This window comes from Oncorhynchus gorbuscha, linkage group LG16 (assembly GCF_021184085.1).
Source record: "Oncorhynchus gorbuscha isolate QuinsamMale2020 ecotype Even-year linkage group LG16, OgorEven_v1.0, whole genome shotgun sequence".
In the NCBI taxonomy this organism is placed as follows: Eukaryota; Metazoa; Chordata; class Actinopteri; order Salmoniformes; family Salmonidae; genus Oncorhynchus; species Oncorhynchus gorbuscha.
In genome coordinates, this window is record NC_060188.1 from 93,516,659 (window position 1) to 93,533,953 (window position 17,295).

The following is a 17,295-nucleotide window of genomic DNA, read 5'->3' on the forward strand; positions in this document are numbered from 1 at the left end:
TTGTATTATTTTTACTTAATTACTTCGCACCAGTGTATGTGTATTCCTTATAATGTACTATTGGAGAATCCTGTGAATTTAAACAACAACAACAACAACTACGATCCAAGTAAATCGGTACGTCAGTAATACTTACATTCCTGGAATAACTCATTACTGTGAGACTAGCCAGATTTCCAAACATGGTTTTGAGAAACACAAAAAAAAAAAAATCTGTGGGAGGGAGGCCTTGAGAAGGGCACAGTAACTTCCCCAAATACCTCAAGGGGAATTCAGTGGGATGCTGAATCATATTTTTTTATGTCGACATGCTTGACACTAACATCACCATCGCCTAAACCTACAGTACACATCACAATATGAACACGTTCCATATGAAGCATAACAGTCTATTCTCTCCCGTGTGCGTCAGGTGTGTTTAGAGAACGCCTTCCTCCTCTTGCACGCTTCTGCCGGTAACACCCACAAGTCAAACTTGATCCCGAAGCAGCGCGAGGATTACCATTTCATTCTCAACCTGAGAGCGCGCGCGCTGTCACCGTAAACGAAAAGGTATGTCACGAACCCATTCTTCTGACCGCAGTGGTCTATTATTTAAACCGGTTTCCGCTTATATTTCCGCACCACATGCAACCTGCTGTTATTACAAATATGTGATATGAATATGATTTTACCAGTTTATAACAAGAACTGATGTTTTGACATTCCAGACATCTGAAATGTATAATGACAACTTTTACCTTGACGCCAGCCTTCGACACAAGCTCATTTGTTTAATAAGTACAACCTTAAGCGTCACATAATGAACTTTAGCCGATCATGTTGTGTGGAAGGTCCTGGTTATTATTATCGTAATGAAACAGGCAGGGAGCAGGTCTCGAACCCTCGACCTTCTAGCCCGAAATCGAGCGCGTTATCGACTGTGCTGCAAAAGCATGCTCGAGCAGCAGTCGATATCCGCTCTTATAAACCCAGGGTCGATACATTATGTTCATGTTATCATGTTTGTCCTTAGATAGCTTGTACTCTGCACTCAGTGATAACACAATACCTCGACGAATAGACTAGCTAAAATAAAGATAATCTGACAATACACATTTAAAGGCACTGATTGGCTAACACAGTGCTGCTTGGTTAACATAGTGCTGATTGGCTAACACAGTGCTGATTGGCCAACATAGTGCTGATTGGCTAACACATTGCTGCTTGGTTAACATAGTGCTGATTGGCTAACACAGTGCTGCTTGGTTAACATAGTGCTGATTGGCTAACACAGTGCTGATTGGCCAACATAGTGCTGATTGGCTAACACATTGCTGCTTGGTTAACATAGTGCTGATTGGCTAACACAGTGCTGCTTGGTTAACATAGTGCTGATTGGCTAACACATTGCTGATTGGCTAACATAGTGCTGATTGGCTAACACAGTGCTGATTGGCTAACACGGTGCTGCTTGGCTAACACAGTGCTGCTTGGCTAACACAGTGCTGCTTGGCTAACACAGTGCTGATTGGCCAACATAGTGCTGATTGGCTAACACAGTGCTGATTGGCTAACACAGTGCTGATTGGCTAACACAGTGCTGATTGGCTAACACAGTGCTGATTGGCTAACACAGTGCTGATTGGCCAACACAGTGCTGATTGGCTAACACAGTGCTGCTTGGCCAACACAGTGCTGCTTGGCTAACACAGTGCTGCTTGGCTAACACAGTGCTGCTTGGCTAACACAGTGCTGATTGGCTAACACAGTGCTGCTTGGCTAACACAGTGTTGCTTGGCTAACACAGTGTTGCTTGGCTAACACAGTGCTGCTTGGCTAACACAGGCAATTCTGTATGTGCAGTATAGCCAAATAGGTCACATTTTGATACAAAATATGGTTAACTATTACTACTATTACACATGATATAATTCTGTGAAACTTTGTATGTTATTATATCTATTTCACTAGGCAAGTCTGTTAAGGACAAATTCTTATTAACAATGACTCTTATTAACAATGACCGGCTACCTGGGAACAGTGGGTTAACTGCCTTGTTCAGGGGCAGAACGACACATTTTTACCTTGTCAGCTCAGGGATTCAATCCAGCAACTTTTTCGTTACTGGCCCAACGCCGCCTCTACTCTCTAACCACTAGGCTACCCTGCCGCCTCTACACTCTATTCACTAGGTTACCTGCCTCCTCTACACTCTAACCACTAGGTTACCTGCTGCCTCTACACTCTAACCACTAGGCTACCTGCCACCTCTACACTCTAACCACTAGTCTACCTGCCTTCATGTCTTTCCTACAGTGTTTCATACATATAATACATAATACCGTAGTCCTGGAGATGTTCCCCTTCAAAGAGAGGTACAGTGTCTTCTCAGTTTTGTAACAGACAGTGAAAGGCATGCAGTAGTGTCTGGGTGGAAGCTGCCAGTCTTCGGGAGGGACAACAGCCTTCCGTCTGTCCGTCCGTCCGTCTGTCCGTCTGTCTGTCTGTCTGTCTGTCTGTCCGTCTGTCCGTCTGTCTGTCTGTCTCTGTCTGTCTGTCTTAATTTTGTTGCATTTTTTTTCTTTCACACAACACAGGAAGGAAGTAGACCGACCAGTAGATCTGGATTAGGACTTGTTTCTCAGAGAGCTCCTGCTGCTAAACTTGTTGCTCTACCAGTGTGTCCATTCACTCATTCCTTGAAATGTTGTTAACAGGTACTAGGTGGAAGGGAGTGGTCCCTTGGTCATTGTTATTTAGTTGAGAAGGTAATTGGTGGTTGTAAAATACATACCTTCAGTGTGTGTCAGTAAAAGGCATGTTGGAGTACATTGAGCAGAACAGGCTACTGTAGGTCTGTACAGGGCCACATCAGTAACATCTTGGAGATCCTAGTGGCCACATCAGTAACCGCTTGGAGATCCTAGTGGCCACATCAGTAACCGCTTGGAGATCCTAGTGGCCACATCAGTAACCGCTTGGAGATCCTAGTGGCCACATCAGTAACCGCTTGGAGATCCTAGTGGCCACATCAGTAACCGCTTGGAGATCCTAGTGACCACATCAGTAACCGCTTGGAGATCCTAGTGGCCACATCAGTAACTGCTTGGAGATCCTAGTGGCCACATCAGTAACCGCTTGGAGATCCTAGTGGCCACATCAGTAACCGCTTGGAGATCCCAGGCCCACATCAGTAACAGCTTGGAGATCCCAGGGCCACATCAGTAACAGCTTGGAGATCCTAGTGGCCACATCAGTAACAGCTTGGAGATCCTAGTGGCTGTAAACAGTATTTCAGGAGCACCTATGGTAATCTAAAACCCCGTGCTGTTGTTTTCAGAGCTAATGGTGAGATACAGCGTATGGTGAGAATATTTGTTTTAAGGTTGTGTTGATTCCTGAAGAAGGAATTTAGTGGTTTTTTATAAATTCTGTTAGTGAGTTAAAACCGTTTAGTCAGGCCTCCCGGGTGGCGCGGTGGTTACTCCTGTGGAGAGCAGTTTAGTCAGGCCTCCCGGGTGGCGCGGTGGTTACTCCTGTGGAGAGCAGTTTAGTCAGGCCTCCCGGGTGGCGCGGTGGTTACTCCTGTGGAGAGCAGTTTAGTCAGGCCTCCCGGGTGGCGCGGTGGTTACTCCTGTGGAGAGCAGTTTAGTCAGGCCTCCCGGGTGGCACGGTGGTTACTCCTGTGGAGAGTAGTTTAGTCGGACCTCCCGGGTGGCGCGGTGGTTACTCTTGTGGCGAGCAGGTTAGTCGGACCGTAATCCGGGTCCATTCACACAGCAGCCCACCCTGTCATCTAAACCTGTGTGTTTAGTTTTCATACAGCTAACACCCGCCTCCCTCCCTATACCGACCCTACATTACCATAGATCAGATTGATGTGATCCGATTGATGTGATCCGATTTATGTGATCCGATTGATGTGATCTGATTGATGTGATCCGATTGATGTGATCAGATTGATGTGATCAGATTTATGTGATCAGATTTATGTGATTATTCAAGGTTTAGATGATTCAACTATTCACACACAGCAATAGAAAGGTGTTGTTGATGTTTTTGTTAACCCCTTACCTTAACCATTTAGAGTTAATGCCTAACCTTAAGAATTTGGATTTAATGCCTGAATTTGACCTTTAATAAACACTTCAAAAGTTGACGTTTGGAAAAACTCTGAAATATAACGTTTAGAAACATGGATAAACATCTAATTTTGACGTGAGACTGAGAGCTGGTAGGACTCCTGGTAGAACTCCTGGTAGAACTCCTGGTAGTACTCCTGGTAGGACTCCTGGTAGTACTCCTGGTAGGACTCCTGGTAGAACTCCTGGTAGGACTCCTGGTAGGACTCCTGGTAGAACTCCTGGTAGGACTCCTGGTAGGACTCCTGGTAGGACTCCTGGTAGGACTCCTGGTAGGACTCCTGGTAGAACTCCTGGTAGAACTCCTGGTAGGACTCCTGGTAGAACTCCTGGTAGAACTCCTGGTAGGACTCCTGGTAGGACTCCTGGTAGAACTCCTGGTAGAACTCCTGGTAGAACTCCTGGTAGTACTCCTGGTAGGACTCCTGGTAGAACTCCTGGTAGTACTCCTGGTAGTACTCCTGGTAGTACTCCTGGTAGAACTCCTGGTAGGACTCCTGGTAGGACTCCTATATTTAACCCTAGAAACGTTGTGTTTGTCAAAACGGAACAACCGGGGAAACAAGGATCCCTTTGTTCTCCCGTCAGTCAGGTGTCTATTCATTTACATAAAGTGCACTGATGTCAGCGTTTGAAAAATAAAACCACAAACATAAATCTCACCTTGTTCAGAGGATTTCCATGTTTAAGTCAGTGGGGGCTGCTGAGGGGAGGAAGGATCATAGTAATGAAACCATGGCAACCACGTGTCTGATGCCGTTACCACGGATTCCGCTCCAGCCGTTACCACGAGCCCCTCCTCCCCAATTAACGTGCCCACCAACCTCCTGTGGGTATAAGTGTACAATAACAGTCCTTGAATGAACAATGAACTCTTTTGTTTTAACTTTATATAATACATACATAACATACATATCCCCTGACTCTGTGTGCAAAATGGACGCAAGAGAAGTGACACAATTTCACCTGGTTAATATTGCCTGCTAACCTGGATTTCTTTTAGCTAAATATGCAGGTTTAAAAATATATCCACTTCTGTGTATTGATTTTAAGAAAGGCATTGATGTTTATGGTTAGGGACACGTTGGAGCAACGAGCAACGCATCGATGCCAGTTAGTGGGTTTTCCCGGGACCACCCACGTAGAATGTATGCACACATGACTGTAAGTCGCTTTGGATAAAAGCGCCTGCTAAATAGCATATATTATTATTATTATTATTATATGCAACGCAGGACACGCTGGATGAACTAGTAATATCATCAACCATGTAGTGATTATGATTGATTAAGTTTAATGCTAGCTAGCAACTTACCTTGGCTTACTGCATTCGCGTAACAGGCAGGCTCCTCGTGGAGTGCAATGTAATCAGGTGGTTAGAGCGTTGGACTAGTTAACCGTAAGGTTGCAAGATTGAATCCCCGAGCTGACAAGGTAAAAATCTGTCGTTCTGCCCCTGTACAAGGCAGTTAACCCACCGTTGCCAGGCCGTCATTGAAAATAAGAATGTGTTCTTAACTGACTTGCCTGGTTAAATAGGCAAAATCGGCATCCAAAAATACCGATTTCCGATTGTTATGAAAACTTGAAATCGTCCCTAATTAATCGGCCGTTCCGATTAATCGGTCGACCTCTAGTGTGTATTCTATGTTCCAAATGCCACCCTATTCCCTATAATGTGCACTACTTTCACCCTCGTGCGGGTGGACACAATTCATTGAATAAAAACTATTTTTGGCAGTCTCTGTGTTTCTGTAGAGAATGAGGGTGTCTGCTGGGCTGGTATGTAGAGAAGGAGGGTGTCTGCTGGGCTGGTATGTAGAGAATGAGGGTGTCTGCTGGTATGTAGAGAATGAGGGTGTCTGCTGGTATGTAGAGAATGAGGGTATCTGCTAGTATGTAGAGAATTAGGGTGTCTGCTGGTCTGTAGAGAAGGAGTGTGTGCTGGGCTGGTATGTAGAGAAGGAGGGTGTCTGCTGGGCTGGTATGTAGAGAAGGAGGGTGTCGACTGGGCTGGTATGTAGAGAAGGAGGGTGTCTGCTGGGCTGGTATGTAGAGAAGGAGGGTGTCTGCTGGGCTGGTATGTAGAGAAGGAGGGTGTCTGCTGGGCTGGTATGTAGAGAAGGAGGGTGTCTGCTGGGCTGGTATGTAGAGAAGGAGGGTGTCTGCTGGGCTGGTATGTAGAGAAGGAGGGTGTCTGCTGGGCTGGTATGTAGAGAAGGAGGGTGTCTGCTGCGCTGGTATGTAGAGAAGGAGGGTGTCTGCTGCGCTGGTATGTAGAGAAGGAGGGTGTCTGCTGGGCTGGTATGTAGAGAAGGAGGGTGTCTGCTGGGCTGGTATGTAGAGAAGGAGGGTGTCTGCTGGGCTGGTATGTAGAGAAGGAGGGTGTCTGCTGGGCTGGTATGTAGAGAAGGAGGGTGTCTGCTGGTCTGTAGAGAATGAGGGTGTCTGCTGGTATGTAGAGAAGGAGTTTGAACCACACCTCCCTCATATTGTTTCTTCTACACTTTGAACATACTTATTTTCCTATTTACTTAATCGTCATGGTTCCTGGAGGAACATAGGGCCCTTAATCGTCATGGTTCCTGGAGGAACATAGGGCCCTTAATCGTTATGGTTCCTGGAGGGACGTAGGGCCCTTAATTGTTATGGTTCCTGGAGGGACGTAGGGCCCTTAATCGTCATGGTTCCTGGAGGGACGTAGGGCCCTTAATCGTCATGGTTCCTGGAGGGACGTAGGGCCCTTAATCGTCATGGTTCCTGGAGGGACATAGGGCCCTTAATCGTCATGGTTCCTGGAGGGACGTAGGGCCCTTAATCGTCATGGTTCCTGGAGGGACGTAGGGCCCTTAATCGTCATGGTTCCTGGAGGGACGTAGGGCCCTTAATCGTCATGGTTCCTGGAGGGACATAGGGCCCTTAATCGTCATGGTTCCTGGAGGGACGTAGGGCCCTTAATCGTCATGGTTCCTGGAGGGACGTAGGGCCCTTAATCGTCATGGTTCCTGGAGGGACGTAGGGCCCTTAATCGTCATGGTTCCTGGAGGGACGTAGGGCCCTTAATCGTCATGGTTCCTGGAGGGACGTAGGGCCCTTAATCGTCATGGTTCCTGGAGGGACGTAGGGCCCTTAATCGTCATGGTTCCTGGAGGGACATAACGATCTCTAACACTGCCTGTGTTAGGTTTGTTTTCTTGCTTCTGGCCATGACAAGTGGATGGGTTTCAGTTTTGCTGTTACACTTTGAACGTACTGTATGTAGGTTTAACTCACTTCAGAACCAGTTTTTCCAATTTTACAGACTTCATTGGAATGTGATGGTGATGATAGGGGTGGTAATAACGGTATAGACAACTCATCAACCGTCTCTCTGTCAACTGGGCTGGTATGTAGAGAATGAGGGTGTTGACTGGTATGTAGAGAATGAGGGTGTCGACTGGGCTGGTATGTAGAGAAGGAGGGTGTCTGCTGGACTGGTATGTAGAGAATGAGGGTGTCTGCTGGGCTGGTATGTAGAGAATGAGCGTGTCAACTGGGCTGGTATGTAGAGAATGAGGGTGTCTGCTGGGCTGGTATGTAGAGAATGAGTGTGTCTGCTGGGTTGGTCTAGAGAAGGAGGGTGTGGACTGGGCTGGTATGTAGAGAAGGAGGGTGTCGACTGGGCTAGTCTGTAGAGAAGGAGGGTGTCGACTGGGCTAGTCTGTAGAGAAGGAGGGTGTCGACTGGGCTAGTCTGTAGAGAAGGAGGGTGTCGACTGGGCTGGTCTGTAGAGAAGGAGGGTGTCTGCTGGGCTGGTATGTAGAGAAGGAGGGTGTCTGCTGGGCTGGTATGTAGAGAAGGAGGGTGTCTGCTGGGCTGGTATGTAGAGAAGGAGGGTGTCTGCTGGGCTGGTATGTAGAGAAGGAGGGTGTCTGCTGGGCTGGTATGTAGAGAAGGAGGGTGTCTGCTGGGCTGGTATGTAGAGAAGGAGGGTGTCTGCTGGGCTGGTATGTAGAGAAGGAGGGTGTCTGCTGGGCTGGTATGTAGAGAAGGAGGGTGTCTGCTGGGCTGGTATGTAGAGAAGGAGGGTGTCTGCTGGGCTGGTATGTAGAGAAGGAGGGTGTCTGCTGGGCTGGTATGTAGAGAAGGAGGGTGTCTGCTGGGCTGGTATGTAGAGAAGGAGGGTGTCTGCTGGTCTGTAGAGAATGAGGGTGTCTGCTGGTATGTAGAGAAGGAGTTTGAACCACACCTCCCTCATATTGTTTCTTCTACACTTTGAACATACTTATTTTCCTATTTACTTAATCGTCATGGTTCCTGGAGGAACATAGGGCCCTTAATCGTCATGGTTCCTGGAGGAACATAGGGCCCTTAATCGTTATGGTTCCTGGAGGGACGTAGGGCCCTTAATTGTTATGGTTCCTGGAGGGACGTAGGGCCCTTAATCGTCATGGTTCCTGGAGGGACGTAGGGCCCTTAATCGTCATGGTTCCTGGAGGGACGTAGGGCCCTTAATCGTCATGGTTCCTGGAGGGACATAGGGCCCTTAATCGTCATGGTTCCTGGAGGGACGTAGGGCCCTTAATCGTCATGGTTCCTGGAGGGATATAGGGCCCTTAATCGTCATGGTTCCTGGAGGGACGTAGGGCCCTTAATCGTCATGGTTCCTGGAGGGATATAGGGCCCTTAATCGTCATGGTTCCTGGAGGGACGTAGGGCCCTTAATCGTCATGGTTCCTGGAGGGACGTAGGGCCCTTAATCGTCATGGTTCCTGGAGGGACGTAGGGCCCTTAATCGTCATGGTTCCTGGAGGGACGTAGGGCCCTTAATCGTCATGGTTCCTGGAGGGACATAACGATCTCTAACACTGCCTGTGTTAGGTTTGTTTTCTTGCTTCTGGCCATGACAAGTGGATGGGTTTCAGTTTTGCTGTTACACTTTGAACGTACTGTATGTAGGTTTAACTCACTTCAGAACCAGTTTTTCCAATTTTACAGACTTCATTGGAATGTGATGGTGATGATAGGGGTGGTAATAACGGTATAGACAACTCATCAACCGTCTCTCTGTCAACTGGGCTGGTATGTAGAGAATGAGCGTGTCAACTGGGCTGGTCTGTAGAGAAGGAGGGTGTCGACTGGGCTGGTATGTAGAGAATGAGGGTGTCTGCTGGTCTGTAGAGAATGAGGGTGTCTGCTGGTATGTAGAGAAGGAGTTTGAACCACACCTCCCTCATATTGTTTCTTCTACACTTTGAACATACTTATTTTCCTATTTACTTAATCGTCATGGTTCCTGGAGGAACATAGGGCCCTTAATCGTCATGGTTCCTGGAGGAACATAGGGCCCTTAATCGTTATGGTTCCTGGAGGGACGTAGGGCCCTTAATCGTTATGGTTCCTGGAGGGACGTAGGGCCCTTAATCGTCATGGTTCCTGGAGGGACGTAGGGCCCTTAATCGTCATGGTTCCTGGAGGAACATAGGACCCTTAATCGTCATGGTTCGTGGAGGGACGTAGGGCCCTTAATCGTCATGGTTCCTGGAGGGACGTAGGGCCCTTAATCGTCATGGTTCCTGGAGGGACGTAGGGCCCTTAATCGTCATGGTTCCTGGAGGGATATAGGGCCCTTAATCGTCATGGTTCCTGGAGGGATATAGGGCCCTTAATCGTCATGGTTCCTGGAGGGACGTAGGGCCCTTAATCGTCATGGTTCGTGGAGGGACGTAGGGCCCTTAATCGTCATGGTTCCTGGAGGGACGTAGGGCCCTTAATCGTCATGGTTCGTGGAGGGACGTAGGGCCCTTAATCGTCATGGTTCCTGGAGGGACGTAGGGCCCTTAATCGTCATGGTTCCTGGAGGGACGTAGGGCCCTTAATCGTCATGGTTCCTGGAGGGACGTAGGGCCCTTAATCGTCATGGTTCGTGGAGGGACGTAGGGCCCTTAATCGTCATGGTTCCTGGAGGGACGTAGGGCCCTTAATCGTCATGGTTCGTGGAGGGACGTAGGGCCCTTAATCGTCATGGTTCGTGGAGGGACGTAGGGCCCTTAATCGTCATGGTTCCTGGAGGGACGTAGGGCCCTTAATCGTCATGGTTCGTGGAGGGACGTAGGGCCCTTAATCGTCATGGTTCCTGGAGGGACGTAGGGCCCTTAATCGTCATGGTTCCTGGAGGGACGTAGGGCCCTTAATCGTCATGGTTCGTGGAGGGACGTAGGGCCCTTAATCGTCATGGTTCGTGGAGGGACGTAGGGCCCTTAATCGTCATGGTTCCTGGAGGGACGTAGGGCCCTTAATCGTCATGGTTCCTGGAGGGACGTAGGGCCCTTAATCGTCATGGTTCCTGGAGGGACGTAGGGCCCTTAATCGTCATGGTTCCTGGAGGGACGTAGGGCCCTTAATCGTCATGGTTCCTGGAGGGACGTAGGGCCCTTAATCGTCATGGTTCCTGGAGGGACGTAGGGCCCTTAATCGTCATGGTTCCTGGAGGGACGTAGGGCCCTTAATCGTCATGGTTCCTGGAGGGACGTAGGGCCCTTAATCGTCATGGTTCCTGGAGTGACATAACGATCTCTAACACTGCCTGTGTTAGGTTTGTTTTCTTGCTTCTGGCCATGACAAGTGGATGGGTTTCAGTTTTGCTGTTACACTTTGAACGTACTGTATGTAGGTTTAACTCACTTCAGAACTAGTTTTTCCAATTTTACAGACTTCATTGGAATGTGATGGTGATGATAGGGGTGGTAATAACGGTATAGACAACTCATCAACCGTCTCTCTGTCAACTGGGCTGGTATGTAGAGAATGAGGGTGTTGACTGGTATGTAGAGAATGAGCGTGTCGACTGGGCTGGTATGTAGAGAATGAGGGTGTCGACTGGGCTGGTATGTAGAGAATGAGGGTGTCGACTGGGCTGGTATGTAGAGAAGGAGGGTGTCGACTGGGCTGGTATGTAGAGAAGGAGGGTGTCTGCTGGACTGGTATGTAGAGAATGAGGGTGTCTGCTGGACTGGTATGTAGAGAAGGAGGGTGTCTGCTGGACTGGTATGTAGAGAAGGAGGGTGTCTGCTGGACTGGTATGTAGAGAATGAGGGTGTCTGCTGGACTGGTATGTAGAGAAGGAGGGTGTCGACTGGGCTGGTATGTAGAGAAGGAGGGTGTCTGCTGGACTGGTATGTAGAGAATGAGCGTGTTGACTGGTATGTAGAGAAGGAGGGTGTCTGCTGGGCTGGTATGCAGAGAAGGAGGGTGTCTGCTGGGCTGGTATGTAGAGAAGGAGGGTGTCTGCTGGACTGGTATGTAGAGAATGAGGGTGTTGACTGGTATGTAGAGAAGGAGGGTGTCTGCTGGACTGGTATGTAGAGAATGAGGGTGTCTGCTGGGCTGGTATGTAGAGAAGGAGGGTGTCTGCTGGACTGGTATGTAGAGAATGAGGGTGTTGACTGGTATGTAGAGAAGGAGGGTGTCTGCTGGACTGGTATGTAGAGAATGAGGGTGTCTGCTGGTATGTAGAGAATGAGGGTGTTGACTGGTATGTAGAGAAGGAGGGTGTCTGCTGGACTGGTATGTAGAGAAGGAGGGTGTTGACTGGTATGTAGAGAAGGAGGGTGTCTGCTGGACTGGTATGTAGAGAATGAGGGTGTCTGCTGGACTGGTATGTAGAGAAGGAGGGTGTCTGCTGGACTGGTATGTAGAGAAGGAGGGTGTCTGCTGGACTGGTATGTAGAGAATGAGGGTGTTGACTGGTATGTAGAGAATGAGGGTGTTGACTGGTCTGTAGAGAAGGAGGGTGTCTGCTGGACTGGTATGTAGAGAAGGAGGGTGTCTGCTGGACTGGTATGTAGAGAATGAGGGTGTTGACTGGTCTGTAGAGAAGGAGGGTGTCGACTGGACTGGTCTGTAGAGAAGGAGGGTGTCGACTGGACTGGTCTGTAGAGAAGGAGGGTGTCTGCTGGACTGGTATGTAGAGAAGGAGGGTGTCTGCTGGACTGGTATGTAGAGAAGGAGGGTGTCTGCTGGTATGTAGAGAATGAGGGTGTCTGCTGGTATGTAGAGAAGGAGGGTGTCTGCTGGACTGGTATGTAGAGAAGGAGGGTGTCTGCTGGACTGGTATGTAGAGAAGGAGGGTGTCTGCTGGTATGTAGTATGTAGAGAAGGAGGGTGTCTGCTGGTATGTAGTATGTAGAGAAGGAGGGTGTCTGCTGGACTGGTATGTAGAGAAGGAGGGTGTCTGCTGGTATGTAGAGAAGGAGGGTGTCTGCTGGTATGTAGAGAAGGAGGGTGTCTGCTGGACTGGTATGTAGAGAAGGAGGGTGTCTGCTGGACTGGTATGTAGAGAAGGAGGGTGTCTGCTGGACTGGTATGTAGAGAAGGAGGGTGTCTGCTGGTATGTAGAGAATGAGGGTGTCTGCTGGTATGTAGTATGTAGAGAATGAGGGTGTCTGCTGGTATGTAGTATGTAGAGAATGAGGGTGTCTGCTGGTATGTAGTATGTAGAGAATGAGGGTGTCTGCTGGTATGTAGTATGTAGAGAATGAGGGTGTCTGCTGGTATGTAGTATGTAGAGAATGAGGGTGTCTGCTGGTATGTAGTATGTAGAGAATGAGGGTGTCTGCTGGTATGTAGTATGTAGAGAATGAGGGTGTCTGCTGGTATGTAGTATGTAGAGAATGAGGGTGTCTGCTGGTATGTAGTATGTAGAGAATGAGGGTGTCTGCTGGTCTGTAGAGAATGAGGGTGTCTGCTGGTATGTAGAGAATGAGGGTGTCTGCTGGTATGTAGAGAAGGAGTTTGAACCACACCTCCCTCATATTGTTTCTTGTACTCTCTGAACATACTTATTTTCCTATTTACTTAATCGTCGTGGTTCCTGGAGGGACATAAGGGCCCTTAATCGTCATGGTTCCTGGAGGGACATAAGGGCCCTTAATCGTCATGGTTCCTGGAGGGACGGATGGCCCTTAATCGTCATGGTTCCTGGAGGGACGTAGGGCCCTTAATCGTCATATTTCCTGGAGGAACATAGGGCACTATGGAGGATGGGAGGAGGAGTGGAGGATGGGGGGAGATAGAGGAGAGGAAGGAGGTGATAGTGCCCAACCCTGCACAGACCCGAGACCTGGCATCGTCTACACTTAGTAAAAGCACTAGATCTGTCTAGAGAGTCTAGACTCTGCCATGTGTCTCTCTGTGTACCTAGAGGGTGTCTGTCTTACTAGACGAGGTCATCTTTCCGCAGGATCGTTAATAGCAACACTCCTGAACATGAGCTCTCGGCTTTGTAATCATGTGTCTGCACTTGTTAGGGGATAGATCCTCTTCTGTTTTCTGCCCCTTCGTTTGTTTGTTTGTTTGTTTGGCTTTAATGAAGATAAATAGTTGTCCAGTTATAAAGAGTCACTATAAAACTAAACTATTAGCTCTTCAAATGGAGTCAACAACAAATCCTTCATCTGATTTCAGTAACACACCAGATTTCCCATAAAAGGACGTTTGGATTGGATCCAGTGAAGAGGATTTCTCCTCTGATTGTGAAGATGTGAACTGTGTTTGACACGATGCCATTACCCATGTTTTTGGAGTCTCAAAGATACTATTCAAAAAATATATTTTTAAAACCTCTCTAGCTATCATACCGGCACATAGATAGCCATAGTCCTGAAGTGAGAGCGACGTGCGCTATCGGTTGGTAGAAGTGTTTAATCTTTATTTTTGATTTTTTTACCTTTATTTAACTAGGCAAGTCAGTTAAGAACAAATTCTTATTTTCAACGCCGGCCTAGGAACAGTGGGTTAACTGCCTGTTCAGGGGCAGAACGACAGATTTGTACCTTGCCAGCTCAGGAGTTTTGAACTTGCAACCTTCCGGTTGCTAGTCCAACACTCGAACCACTAGTCTACCTGCCACCTCTACACTCTAACCACTAGGCTACCTGCCACCTCTACACTCTAACCACTAGGCTACCTGCCGCCTCTACACTCTAACCACTAGGCTACCTGCCTCCTCTACACTCTAACCACTAGGCTACCTGCCTCCTCTACACTCTAACCACTAGGCTACCTGCTGCCTCTACCCTCTAACCACTAGGCTACCTGCTGCCTCTACCCTCTAACCACTAGGCTACCCTGCCGCCTCTACACTCTAACCACTGGGCTACCTGCCACCTCTACACTCTAACCACTAGGCTACCTGCCGCCTCTACACTCTAACCACTAGGCTACCTGCTGCCTCTACCCTCTAACCACTAGGCTACCTGCTGCCTCTACCCTCTAACCACTAGGCTACCCTGCCGCCTCTACACTCTAACCACTAGGCTACCTGCCTCCTCTACACTCTAACCACTAGGCTACCTGCTGCCTCTACCCTCTAACCACTAGGCTACCTGCTGCCTCTACCCTCTAACCACTAGGCTACCCTGCCGCCTCTACACTCTAACCACTGGGCTACCTGCCACCTCTACACTCTAACCACTAGGCTACCTGCCGCCTCTACACTCTAACCACTGGGCTACCCTGCCGCCTCTACACTCTAACCACTGGGCTACCTGCCACCTCTACACTCTAACCACTGGGCTACCTGCCACCTCTACACTCTAACCACTGGGCTACCTGCCACCTCTATACTCTAACCACTAGGCTACCTTCCACCTCTACACTCTAACCACTGGGCTACCTGCCACCTCTACACTCTAACCACTGGGCTACCTGCCACCTCTACACTCTAACCACTGGGCTACCTGCCACCTCTACACTCTAACCACTGGGCTACCTGCCACCTCTACACTCTAACCACTGGGCTACCTGCCACCTCTACACTCTAACCACTAGGCTACCTGCCACCTCTACACTCTAACCACTGGGCTACCTGCCACCTCTACACTCTAACCACTAGGCTACCTGCCACCTCTACACTCTAACCACTGGGCTACCTGCCACCTCTACACTCTAACCACTGGGCTACCTGCCACCTCTACACTCTAACCACTGGGCTACCTGCCACCTCTACACTCTAACCACTGGGCTACCTGCCACCTCTACACTCTAACCACTGGGCTACCTGCCACCTCTACACTCTAACCACTGGGCTACCTGCCACCTCTACACTCTAACCACTAGGCTACCTGCCACCTCTACACTCTAACCACTAGGCTACCTGCCACCTCTACACTCTAACCACTGGGCTACCTGCCACCTCTACACTCTAACCACTAGGCTACCCTGCCGCCTCTACACTCTAACCACTAGGCTACCCTGCCGCCTCTACACTCTAACCACTAGGCTACCCTGCCTCCTCTACACTCTAACCACTGGGCTACCTGCCCCCTCTACACTCTAACCACTAGGCTACCTGCCGCCTCTACACTCTAACCACTAGACTACCTGCCTCCTCTACACTCTAACCACTAGGCTACCTGCCTCCTCTACACTCTAACCACTAGGCTACCTGCCCCCTCTACACTCTAACCACTGGGCTACCTACCACCTCTACACTCTAACCACTGGGCTACCTGCCCCCTCTACACTCTAACCACTAGGCTACCTGCCTCCTCTACACTCTAACCACTGGGCTACCTGCCCCCTCTACACTCTAACCACTAGGCTACCTGCTGCCTCTACCCTCTAACCACTAGGCTACCTGCTGCCTCTACCCTCTAACCACTAGGCTACCCTGCCGCCTCTACACTCTAACCACTAGGCTACCTGCCTCCTCTACACTCTAACCACTAGGCTACCTGCTGCCTCTACCCTCTAACCACTAGGCTACCTGCTGCCTCTACCCTCTAACCACTAGGCTACCCTGCCGCCTCTACACTCTAACCACTAGGCTACCTGCTGCCTCTACCCTCTAACCACTAGGCTACCTGCCACCTCTACACTCTAACCACTGGGCTACCTGCCCCCTCTACACTCTAACCACTAGGCTACCTGCTGCCTCTACCCTCTAACCACTAGGCTACCTGCTGCCTCTACCCTCTAACCACTAGGCTACCTGCCACCTCTACACTCTAACCACTGGGCTACCTGCCCCCTCTACATTCTAACCACTAGGCTACCTGCTGCCTCTACCCTCTAACCACTAGGCTACCTGCTGCCTCTACCCTCTAACCACTAGGCTACCTGCCACCTCTACACTCTAACCACTGGGCTACCTGCCCCCTCTACACTCTAACCACTAGGCTACCCTGCCACCTCTACACTCTAACCACTGGGCTACCTGCCCCCTCTACACTCTAACCACTAGGCTACCTGCCACCTCTACACTCTAACCACTGGGCTACCCTGCCGCCTCTTATCAGGGGTTGACGTCCTGTGCTGTGCGTGAGGGAGTGGTTCCCTAGCAGCACCAGTTTAATGATCAACCTGAGCGATGCCTCTCCATTCTGTGATCTCCCATGCCTTCATTGCTTCGTTAAACTCTGTTACCATGGTTCCATAGAGTTCATCCAGAGGAAAGACACGTTTTTCCTTCCTTCTTCTCTTGCTCAGTAGAGCAAGTAGAGAGCGTTGGAGCGTTGGGCCAGTAACCGAATAGGTCGTTGGTTCAAATCTCCGAGACGACTAAGTGAAAAAAACTGTTGACGTGCACTTGAGCAAGGCACTTAACCCCAGTCGCTCTGCATAAGAATACCTGCTGAAATGTAACAACTATGATTTGACAGAGATGCTTTTTAAGTCGCAATGCCGTCACAATCGTGGAATACTGGGGGGAAAGACGTGTTCTCTTGAGGGCCAGCGTGTACCCTGTGTTTTACTGCACCTTTAAAACTAAGAGTAGGGAGTAGGGTCAGGGTTCAGGAGCCTCAGGGAGTAGGGTCAGGGTTCAGGAGCCACTCTCTAGGGTCTGAAAGTGCACCCTATTCCCTATAAAGTGCACTATTTTAGACCAGGGCCCATTAGCTCTGATCAAATGTAGTGTACTATGTAGGGAATAGGTTGCAGTTTCAGAATATCTCTAACTAAATACCACACAGATGAGTCACAGTCATAGACAGAGCAGAGCACCTCAGGCAGATCAGAGAACTCCAGTCCATTCCCCTACAGGGTGGGGTGTTCCCTCCCCTAACCAACCCTACCCAATCAGACGTCACAGTGGCAGTGATATATCTTAGGTATGTTCATAGAGACCGGTTAATACTGAAGACCTGACTGTATGTCTATGAAGCATTCTTAGAGGTGAGATGTTATGTTG

At 49.2% G+C, this 17,295-nt stretch overlaps 1 protein-coding gene across 3 annotated transcripts in view; it reads left to right on the forward strand.

Moving 5' to 3' along the window:
- Window positions 1-362: 362 nt before the first annotated feature.
- The window catches only part of LOC123999434 (myosin heavy chain, non-muscle-like), an 80,656-nt gene continuing 63,723 nt past the window's right edge, over window positions 363-17,295 (forward strand). Inside the window, exon 1 of one of the 3 annotated variants that reach the window (XM_046305225.1) lies at window positions 363-552. The gene's annotated coding sequence lies outside the window, so the exon portion shown is untranslated. Of the gene's footprint in view, window positions 553-17,231; window positions 17,280-17,295 lie in introns of those variants that run through there. The other 2 variants (XM_046305227.1, XM_046305226.1) reach the window with 2 other exon arrangements.